Source organism: Aphelocoma coerulescens, chromosome 11 (assembly GCF_041296385.1).
Source record: "Aphelocoma coerulescens isolate FSJ_1873_10779 chromosome 11, UR_Acoe_1.0, whole genome shotgun sequence".
In the NCBI taxonomy this organism is placed as follows: domain Eukaryota; kingdom Metazoa; phylum Chordata; class Aves; order Passeriformes; family Corvidae; genus Aphelocoma; species Aphelocoma coerulescens.
Genome location: NC_091025.1, coordinates 13,787,804 through 13,800,077, shown reverse-complemented (window position 1 = coordinate 13,800,077; position 12,274 = coordinate 13,787,804).

Sequence of the window (12,274 nt, the reverse complement as noted above, 5' to 3'; positions counted from 1 at the left end):
TTCTTTAAATGACTGCTAAATACCTATGACATGATTATTAAGTGCTTGCAGTATCCTATAAAGACAGACATGGAATATTGAAAGTCTGTCTCCTGGATTTTGCCTTCAGGAGCCGAGCCATCTACAACCATCTTTACTGGTATCTGAATGCTAAAAGTGCTACTTAAGAAATCTCAGCACCCTACTGCAGCTGTATACATACATCTATCTCTATATTAGCACACTGAAATTTGTTGAGTAATGTTTATCTCTGCCAAACTCTTTGTCTTTCCGTATTCTAAGATAAATTTCTCTGAACTGAAACTGCCTTCGTTGTGATGCTTTGAACTTTTTATATTGCAAAGCCCGTTTTTGTTGTTTGTTGTTTTATATAGGAGACACTTCTGCCTTGATTATCCACTTGATATGGCAAAATATTCTTGTCACAGGGTAGTCAGATCCAAGGAGGGTCTTGACCCAAGATAGTGTTTCTGCCACAAGACAGTATTTTAACACATGGACTTCTCATTAGATATTCATGTCACATCCACCAGGACTGTCACCCTTGGATCAAAAATGGAATTCAGTTCTAGCTGCAGATAATTACTTCCTTACCAGGCAGAAATGAGAGATCAAAGATCAGAAGTCAAAACTTGTCAGATACTTTTCCTTCTGTATTATTCCTTCTCCCCTCTTGGCTGCTGCAAATACCAAGAAATTATGCAAATTAAGATGCATATATACAACTTTATATAAATTAAGCATATTAAACATTTCATAAGTTTAGATAATGCCAGGTTTTAACACAATCTAAATAATAGTGTTAGCATTAAGAAACCTTTGTATTGTTCCTTGCTTTAACAAGAACTTTCCTTCAATTCTATGAGACTTTATCTTTTTTTTCATCCTGTCATAATATAAATTCTTCATGCCAGGACTCTCTTACCTGGATGTCTGTGATAGGGACATTGCTGTGACATAGCTCTGCCTAGGCCAGACAGCTTGTGGGTGTGTGTATCCTGAGTGTCTGTCCATCTGTCTGTCGCACTGGGAGTACTGCAGCCAGAAACTCACTGAGAGTGCTTTGAGTATTTATCCAGCTCCTTGAGAGGTTTTGCAGCTTGCACGGAGGTGACTGATCCTGTAGCTACTTTGCTGCTGGTGCCTGAGCAGCCCATTTAAAGCTAACTGCACAATTTCATTTAACAAAGCTCTCAACTTACCACTGTATGAAGTCCAGACCTTGCTTATTGTTGTGTAGTTAATAAATAGGAGTTATATCCCAGGCTTAGGTGGATGGAAAGTTTGGGCTTTTATTGCAGATTCAGTAGTCCCTCTTGCAGAGTAAATGTCAAGTCATATTGTGGATTTCTCTGCAACAGCTATGAAACCACAGCTTTTTCAGTCCATGAAGCGGACAAAACTAATATAAGTCCCTACTTGGGGATGTGTTTATTATTTGAAATACAAATATTGTTTGTTTTTCTATGCATTTTATGAATAGGGTTCTATGAAGGGGTTTTTTTTAATGTCTATTTATATTATCACAAATACTTTTCCATTTACTCTCCCTCTACAGTACTGAGAATATCTTATTCCTCCAACATAGAGGTTTTTCCAAGGTTAAAAAAAAAGTTTCAAATTACTGTCTTTAAAGCATTCTCCATTATGTTGCAAGGTGGTCCAGGAAGACACCATTATCCTTGGAAAATGTACAAGCTTAAAAATAAGCATTGATTTGGCAGGAGTTATAACCTAATTTATTTTATCCTGTACTAAATTTCATTGTGCAGCTGGCTGATCAGCTGTGGCCTGATGATGCCTGAGAGGCACAGTGCTGTGCGATGGACCATATTTCCATCTTTTCCTTGACTCTCCTCATTCTCTTTCAGAATTCTCTTTTAGCTCCTGAGGGACAGAGAAATGGCTATTCTTTTGTTTTGGAATGAATGTGCCTCTCCTTGGACTCCCACACAGGAACTAGACATTAGAGTATCTAACATAGTGATGTCAAAAAACCTGCAAACCTCCTAATTAGACATGTCTTAAGTGTGAAACAATCAAACTTGGGGTTCTACCCACCTCCGGGGAGCAGGCAAAGAGAGAAGGTGCTGTTTCACCACTTCATTATCACCCAGTGCACTGAATAGGAAAGCTCTGATGTCACCCAGTTGCTATAGCAACACCATCCTTGCTTATCTCTGTTTCTCTGGCAACAATCCCTTACTTTCCGCTATATTCACACTCTCTTTGTTACTATAAAATTCCTTCATCATGGTTTATATATTCACTGACATCAGGTCATCCCTTAGACTTGGGCTGTGACTTACTTATCCAGAGGATTACTGGACTTTTCTCATTTCACATTAATTTTGGTAGGTTTTGAAACTGGAAAAGAAAACCAAGCCATAGCCTATAGAGAGGCATGTTAAATTCAATTTCATTTTATAGTCTGTAGGATTCATTTCAGGCTGTAGGGTCTGTGTTTCATTTGGGAATTACCCTGGTTTGAAGTTAGAGACCTGGGAGTCCTTGGGAGAGTTTAATGTCTATGTTCCAATTGACTGTTCTCCCTCAGAAGTGGATAAAATGCATAATCTGAAATCACAAGGCACTTGAGGAAAGCAGCCAGAAGTGATACTTATGGGCTGGGATTCTGTGAAGGGTTCAAATGTGTGTAGAATCAATTACAAGATAAGAATCTTTATACAGAAATCTGGATGTGTAACATTTTAAGTTAGAAGGGACCTCCAGAGTTCCCCATCTGTTCTAACCCCTTGCTCAAAGCAGATCAAATTAGATCAGGCTGCTCAGAAAAATTTTTAGCTCAGTTTTGAACACTTTCAAGGATGGAGATTTCATAAACTCTCGGTGTGACTGTCCTAGTATTTGACCCATCTTATTTTTTAAAAACTTGTAAAAAAGGAATTTCCACTCTTGCAACTTGTCAGTTGCTTTGCACCTCATGTCCTACTGTTGTTGTGCACCTCCAAGAAGAGTCTCTGTCTTCTTTGCATCCTCCTACAGGTCCTTGTGCCCCTGACCATCACAATGACCCTCCACTGAACACACTCCAATATATCTGGTCCTGCAAAGCCCACAGCCTGACACAGAACTCCACATTCAGGCTCACAAGTACCAAATAGAGAGGGAGGGGAAACCTGCCCTGGACCTGCCAGCTCCCCTCAGCCTGGGATGCAGGAGGCTTGTTTTCTTCTCAAGGAGGCAAAGGTGTGTTCCTCTCTCGTGTTCACCTTTGCATCCACCAGGACCTCCAGCTTTCTTCTGCAGAGCTGCTTCCTGCTCAGTCCCCAGCTGTATTGTTCATGGATTTACTGCATTCCACATGGGCTGTTCTTCATTGTGAGGGCAGTGAGGCACTGGAACACGTTGTCCAGTGAAGTTGTAGATGCCTCATCCCTGGAAATGTTCAAGGCCGTGTTGGATGGATGTTTGAGCAACTTGGTCTAATGGAAGGTGTCCCTGCCCATGGCAGGTGGTTGGAACTACAACCAACAACAAAATTGGATCTTTAAGGTCCCTTTCAACCCAAACCATTCCATGGTTTTATGAAAAAATGCACTTGATTTTGTTGAACCTTAAGATTCTTGTCACTGCACTTTTGCATCCTCCCCAGGTTGCCCTCAGAGGCAGCCCTGCACTCCAGGGTACTGACCCTTGTTTGTGGTCACCCACACACTTGCTAAGAATGCCTTCTGTACAGTCATCCAGGTTGTTAATGAAGATGTTCAACAGATCCCTGGGGATCTGTTGCCATTTTTGACTGGCTGCCAGCTGGACTTTGTGCCTGACACTCAGACCAGACAATTTTCAATGCACGTTGCTGTCCATTTACCAGCTGGCAAGTCACTAATTGGTGATAAGGAGTCTGTCAGACCTTGATAAAGTGGAGATGTACAATATCCGCTGCCCTTGTTCACAGTACCTGTCACCCCATCATCCTGAGCAATGATTTGAACAGGCATGCTTAGCATGGTTAAAGGCTGTAGCTACTAGGGACAAACAACATGACTCAGAATCAGATGACGAAACTAGGAAAAGTTTACTTCTTTCTCTCCCCACTATCTATTTTCTTTTTAGTTACAATGGAGGATCTTGTTCAAGCAATGAGGGGAACCAGAGAGGAGGAAAGAAGGAGGGAGGAAAAAATTAACACAACCAAGAATTTTCAGAACAAGTTAAATATTTTTCTTTCTATGGCTAATAGGTTGATAACAATGTTCCATAACTGAGTGTTTATATTTATGATGAACTACTGATAATTAACTGATTTGGTAGCTGAAGAGAAGGTAAAGAATCTTGATATTGTTGGTAGTATCAGCTTTGGTCGTCCCTTCCAAAAGATTAATTTGAACAGAGTTATAGAAAAAATACCCTTGCCAACATTCTTTTGAGTCTTTCATGTAAGTATTCATGTTCATTTAGGTGAAAATTTATCAGTTGGTATTCTACAGGCAGACTTACAACTTGCATTGCATTGTGTTTCCATGGAGACAGACATGTTTATGTTCATGTAATACATGACAGTATTAATCACTGGAGACATAAAATGACTATTCCTAAAGTTCTTATTCGCAGCTTTTACATTAGCTGTTTTCAGATTTATGGATTGATGGATACTGCATATTTATGTTGTGTCAGCACAGGAGCAGTTTATCATTTAACACTTATCTCACTGAAGAATAATTTGTTCTCTCCATATTAGGTAATTTTTGAAACACTTGCATATAATAAAATGCATTCTCTATAAATTTATAAAGACAAATTTGATAGAGCTTCAAAACTGATTACTTCCTTTTAGGCAGAGTAACTACTTTGTCATTTCTGTTATTATTGCTCTCTGATGTTTCAGTATTCTGTCATTGTCTGTACGATCACTGCAGCCTTATGATGGTGTAGAGGAGATACAGAATCACAGAATCATTTAACCCAGCAGTGCCAAGGCCATAACTAAACCCAATCCCTGAGTGCCACATCTATGTGTCTGTTAAGTGCCTCTGGGGATGGTGATTCCACCACTTCCCTGGGCAGCCTGTTCAATGCTTGACAACCTTTTCAGTGATTAATTTTTCCCTATTATCCAATCTAAACCTTCCCTGATGTTACTTGAGGCCATTTCCTCTTCTCTTGCTTGTTACCTGGGAGAAGAGGCCAAGTGCCACATCGCCAAAAACTCCTGTCTGGGAGTTTTAGAGAACAATAAGGTCCTCCTGAGCCTCCTTTTCTCCAGACTAAACACCCCCAGCTCCCTCAGCTGCTCATTAGATTTGTGCTCCAGCCCCTTCTCCAGCTTTGCTGCCCTTCTCTGGATATGCTCCAGCCCCTCAATGCTTTTCTTTCAATGAGGGGCCCAAAAGTGAACCCAGTGTTTGAGGTGTGGTCTCACCAGTACCCAGCCCAGGGGAACTAATCACTGCTCTGGTCCTGCTGGCCACACCATTGCTGATACAAGAATCAATGAAACACAGTTTCATTCCTTGGATAGAATAGATGCTTGCTATCAGTATATTTCTAAGAGAATTGTGTCAGGGGATTTACCTGCCCTAGAACTCCTTTAAATAGCTAAATAGCAGTTAAGGTTCCACATAAATGGAACAAACAGAAACAAAAGTGAAACAAAAAGAATCTACATGATTTTTTTGACACTGTTTGTCTATCAAGTCATAATGAGTATTTTAAGTAATTCATCTACTAATTGGACAGATTAATATAATCTTTCCTATAAGTTCCTCTCCATGTCACAGAGTCTATTTTTCCAACTTTCATTATGGAATTAGAGATTTCCAAAAAACTATTGAAGTGTGGGCTAGATATTTCTTGCTGATAAGCTAGGTTTTTTTGTTGGTTTTGGGTTTTTTTTTTAGGTATTCCTGTGTTCATGCCTGTTTCTCTTACTGGTTTATCATCACTGATACTGATTAAGACATTAAGGATATGTTTATATCCAATTGCAGGAGCTATTAAATGTAATATTTCGAAGGCTACTCTAGAGCCTGTCTCACAGCAACTTTTATTGTACTTTAAATATTGTTCTGTTCGGGAAAGGCACTTAGCACTGCACCAAAGGATTGTTAGTGAGCGAATATTAGAACTGTCATCCAAGTATTGTCCTACACCCCCTTAGCCAGTGATCCTCCCCCCACTATACCCACAGGATTTAGCAGAGGAGGAAGAGTGGCTGAAGCATGTCAAGTTGAGCATCCAAAGTGGAGTTTGTACCAAAGAAAATAAGCTGTCATCTACGCAACAAGGAGCCTGAAGAGGAACAGGGGAGATATTGCCTAGTCTGAGGCATTAATTGAACATTTGTTTTGAAATTAAAAAAAAAAGAAGAAGTAGGATTAGTCCAGGGAGAATGCAGGGAGAATGTTCTCTGGCATCCAAGGCTTGGATTTTTAAAAATAATTACAAAAAGGAAATAAATCTGATTCTTGCCTATTGCATTTTATGACCCTTGTGTGTTAGTCATTGTTCTTGAGTTGGGAACAGAAATAATAGTTGAGAAGCAAGCAGAATTTATAGTTCTGAACAGCAGTCTTGACAGTTTCTCAATAAAACGTAATTCAACAAATTGCCAACACTTTTCCTGATCAGAGTACATAATGCAACAGTTAAGTGACATCAGGCTCAGCAGGCAAGTAATCAGCATCCAGCTCATAATGATCTCTGTAATTTGGTGTGTGTCTGCTCTGTCACATGGGCAATTGGTGTCATCCTGTGTCAGTTTGGTTCCTTGCCCTGCAGCACAACTTTTGAATGTAAAGAGCATCTTACAGGAAAAATAAATGACCAATCAACCACCTCCATTCTTGTCACGTGTGATTAGAAGAAGAACTTGAGAATTTAAAATACAGCTTAGAACTTACATTTGTACTTTATGTTTCCATGAGTTATATTTCTTATCAGAAACTTCGGAAGTATTTATTCAGTCTATGAATTTTGTGTTTTGCTACTCCGAGTAGTCAAAAAAGAGTACATTCTGGTTAATTGAACTTCCTCACTTGTTTTTCCCCTCTTTTTCTCATGTATAAAAGATGTCTCAGCAATTTAGCACTGTCTTAGCAAGATTTCACTTTGTGGTATGTGTGGTATGTTTCAGATTGGTTTTGCTTTGGTTTGGTTTCTTGGGTCTTTTTTTTCGAAGGTCAATTACCATGGGATCTTTTCATGCTGGAGGAGCATTTAAGAGAGACCATGGAATCAGGACTGGATATGCCATAGATTGTTGGATTAATTAATTATAGCAACGGAAATCACATTATTTCAGTTAGTACAGTTGCATTTCTATAGCTATACATAAATTATAAGGCATTACTTAGTTATTGCAGTGTTATGCTGCTTTTAGTTCCCCAGCTCATTGGCACACCAAATACAAGGTGTTCAGGACGTGTGTAGATTTGTAATACTAAAGCAAATTCATCATCACATTTGTGTATCTTCAGTTGTTTTGTTCTTCAGTATTCCTGCTGTGTTTTGCAGAGCATCTGAGCACATCTTCATGCATCATCTTTCTCTGTCCTTAATTAAATGCTGTCACTTGAAATGGTGGTTGCTCTTTATGTATCTTGGGTGGACATTTTGGAAAGTCATTCAGCTGTCCAGCTGTTTGGTTTTAAGTTAGCCAGGTAGGTTTCACAGACTTGCTTTTTAGCCAGTGTAGAAGATAGAGAGGATCTGTATGGTGATTAAGAACCTGATTCAGGCTTCCTCTCTAGATGATCCTCTTTTTCCATGAATGCTGCAGGAGTTTGGGGAGATTGGCAAGCCAAATGAAGAGCCAAAGTAGTGTCATGGGAGTACTTTCCTCTTTTGCTGCATATTAGACCTGAAAGCATCTTAAAACCACTCTTTGGCTGTACAGATGGTCTCAGGGCTGCGTATCAGCTCCCTCTGGTGAAAGGAAAGAGGTGTGAAACACAAGGGGCTGGCTGGGGAAATAGCTGCTGGTGAATAATTTATAGGACTCTCCCTTGTTTTTCTTGACATAATTATGACTGCTCTTCTGAATGCGTATTCAGGTTGTCTGCACTGGAGGATTGTGTTCCTCAGTGCTGAGGAGTTGCATTCTACAATTGCTTACTCATGTCTTCCATGTGTTTTTCAAGCTGTTGGCTTGACACAGGTGAATTCTTAGTTACTCTTTGTATAAATACACCCAAATGTCTGAAAATGCTTAGTAAATCATCAAGGTGGCACTTTATAGCTACTGTGTATTTTAGACCACATCATGCTATTCCTGTTACTTCAGCCTATAATTAAAAAGGCACGATAACAGCGTAACTGTTGAGAGGAAATGTGTTATGTAATGCCACTTTTGTTTGGCAACATGGGAAGCCAAGACAATTAAGTTCTGGCACCTCCTTTACAGAGTTTGTGTAGCTGCATTTTTAAAATGCTTGGGTAAGAGTGGGTATGGAAAGCATTTTTAAAATATGCTTCATTCTTTTAAAAAAGGAAATTTAAAAGAAAGAAAAATGAAAGTTACTGTTGATAAATTGCTGGAGGTAGCTGGAAGGATCAAATAAATAAGATTTGCTGGTGAAAATATGTGGTCATGTAGATAGTAAAATCAACTAGAATGTGGTCTGTTTAGAGGAGGAAAGAAAGGAAGGATAGGAAGTAGGAAGTCCTATTGCTGATTCAGCGCATGGCACTCAAATGTGACAAATTTTCTGTGAATTTTCACTTTCTAGGTCAGACCGAATCACTTGGCTGGGTTTTGTTTGCACATCTTGTTGGTGACCTGCTGCTTCCATTTAACACATACTCTAGAATGCACTTTAAAAAATATAACAGTTTTCCATCTGCTGTTCTCACTGCAGACTTTATAGCCCTGTCATCTACTTGCATCTTCCAGAGAAAAGCAGTTGCCTGCAATCTTTTCTATGCGTCAGTGGTGTCAGAAGTATCTGCTTGGGTTTCTTCTTCTCTCCCATAAGACTTGGGAAACACAGACATTCTGAAATGATCTCCCCTTTTGTGGCTATTGGGATTTTAAGGCCTATGTATGGATCAATGAAATGCAATGGTAAACGTTTTTATTACCAAATAGATCTGATAGTAATTCCTATTGTGGAAAAATCATCACATGCTTAAACATAGAATGCTGCTCTGAGAAAAGAGGTGCTCACACTTTATTGGTATGCAGAATACGTGAATGTCTTTGCATGCTAATTTTAGCATTCTTTGCACCTTTATCACTGTTCATGCAATGCTGATGCACTACACCCATTTTATATTATTCCAATATAAATCAGTTTCTACATAACCTTTTAATGATGTTGGCTTATAAAAATGTCAATCATATATTCTTTGTAACGCAGCAAATGTTAAACATTCAATTTCAACTTCTTTACTAGGCTCTTCACTTTTCTGAAGAATTATTATAACCTACTTGTTTAGAAAATAAATTTTTATTTTAAGTAGCTTGACAAACTTGGTAGTAATCTCTTGTGGTTCAGTGTAACAGCAGCCATATGGAACTATAATTTCCAAGTCCCACAGATCTAATTTAGTTTTATGCTATGTTGGATTACATTTCAAAATTATCTTCATGCCATCTGTAAGACTTCTTACATTCTGAATTGTTTTATTGTAGTTTTACTGTAGTGCTTGCTATCTAGAGATTTGTTCTTACATCAGATACTGATGTTTGATTTCTTAAAGGCCCAAGACATCTTAATTTTCCCCATACAGTGTCTTGTAGGAATCTCCTGAGAAAACCAGAGCAATGTTAGAGATGAGTTAATGTGCATGTAAGTGAATGTGGTAAACCCCAGGAATTTATTTGGTTTACCTTCATCATTTGAGAGTGCTGTTTTGCTTTGTTTGTACTTGTAATACACCGAGACCTCTTCCCCTTCACGTGCAGCTGCTTGGCCTTTCCCACTGACAATGCCTCCTGACGACTCTTACACATATGGGCACGATGAACCTGCTGAAAGAGAAGAAATGTGAGGAGAAAGAGGAAAAAAAAATGAATAGCTGTTAAAACAAATTAAAAGTTAGCTGCTTTAAATGTTATCTTTGAGTACCAAAGGAGGAAGGTTTTCAAAGACAGTTAGGTGGCAGGTATGGGTTTTGTAGCCTTCAGTTTTGCCTTATTTGCACAGTCTTTTTTTCTTTTACACAAATGCCCCATGTCCCCTAACTGGAGTTAGTTCATCACTAACTTTGCAACCTGCCCCTGTTCATGTGTGCAAAGTTGTTATTGTGTGTAAAGTTGGGCAGGAGGTTTCAGTCTTCCCTGTAGAACTGCTGCAGGCTATGCAGTCATCTCAGAACACTTTGGAAGGGGAAGAGTGGGAAAATCAGAACAGCATCTCAAGTGGCAGTTTAGCAGATGGTTTAATTCTGTGTTCATGGTCAAGCTTTTTTGTCCATCAAATCATTGTCTTGTGTTTTCTTTCCATTTCACCATCCTCTCATCAGAGCTCTATTGAAAATATTAAGCACATCAGTGTACTAAGAGAGCATTAACCTGCAGCATTAACATGGCAATTGGAGACCTTCTGGCCCTTTAGCTTATGTTAAAGTCTTTTCGTTTTTTTCTTTTCCTTTTTAGATCTCTTCTTTCCATGTGGACTAGTAAGAAAATTCCGAAAGGGTAATTTGTAAATTCTTGCTATGTGCTTTTACAGCTTTTGATACTGTGGGTCACATGTCAATTACTGGTCTTGGATGCAGTTATAGCATGAAAAAATAAAATCTAACATTTGCATGGTATTTACATTTTTTGGATGTTTTGGGTTTTTTTAAGGAAGCAGTTAAGAGCAAAGATGAAAGATATGTAAAAAGATTCACTATAAAATAGTATTTTGTAAGATGTGTTACCTTTCTTACATATTACCTTATATATATGCATACATATTACCTTTCTGAGGTATGTGGTTTGATAAGATTTTAATAGTACTTTTCACTTTGCCATCAGATCTACAGACATCTTTATTCCATTGGGTCTTGATGGTGCTGTTGATGCCATCACTTCCAGCATTAATGTTTCGGGGCTTTGTTTCTCTGCGGGTTTTTTGCTTGTGCGTCAGCTTTAATTTAAAGGCACTATTTTAAGTTATAGCTGTAAGACAAACAGCAACTTGTGCTTCTGAATGGCTTATTTTTCTATTGCAGCAGATATGAAGTATTGGCTGCTGTAGGAATTCAGTCAGGATCTCTTGCTATTGACATTGACTTTACGCTGCCTTCCGAAAAGCTAATTTGTACACGTAATATGTGGATGCAATTCATTGTCTGAAAACCATAATAATTTCAACTATTTTTAGATCAACAAAACAAAACAGTCCATGACTGCGGCAAAGAGAGGTTTCTTGCCTACTGCCAGATATAGTTTATAGTAAAACTAACTGCATTAAAAATTTGATACACGGAGGCACCTCATTTGTAGTAGGCTTTAGTTAAACATGCCAATAACAAGATCACTAACCTCTGTCTTGGGTTCTTCCTGAACTGAAACTTTGTACTAAAACTGTATGAGGACAAGTCTAACCCTTGACATCAAAATTTAGGCCTATGCATTCCATCTCCTGCTTTACACCACTTACAGTTTCCTTTCTGGGTAGTGTTACTAAAGAAAAGTGATTCAGTGTAAGATGCTCTCTGGTGGAGGTCTCTTCACCCCTCCATCCTGGAGTCTGCTATCAGCTGTACCTTTAGTATGGCTTTTGTGAAAGCCTTCATTTTGCAGTGCTTTGGAGAGGTTACAATAACAAGACAGACCACGAGAAGGTAGGACAGATGAAATAATATCATTTACAGAATTTGTAAAATTTTTATACATGTATAAGAACATCTTGTAATACTCAAATCAGAGCTGTAAGCCCTAAACTTTCTTTGTTTAATCCTATCTTTGTTTTGGTAAAAGTGATAAATGAAACTTTTCATGGCCGGTTGCTCTCTGAAGTGAATGTATCCAAGTGGATATGGATACTGGTTTGGTTCTTTTGGTAGACAAAATAGAAGATCCTGCTGCACAAAATACATATCAGAATATATGGGATATTTTAAACACTCTGGATGCTGAGGATGGATCCAGCTTTATTAGACTGATAATATTTGAAGGGATACTGAAATCAATTGACTGTCATTTGATAGTTGCATTTGGCTGCAATTATGTTGATATAAACCAGCCATAACTTATGTGGATCATCATCATCAGTGCTTCTCAATATCTACTTTCTGTATTTCACATTTTATTAAACACTGAACTTAGTAAAATTCTTAGGGCTATCCTTTCTGTATTGTTGTTTCAGCTACTGTT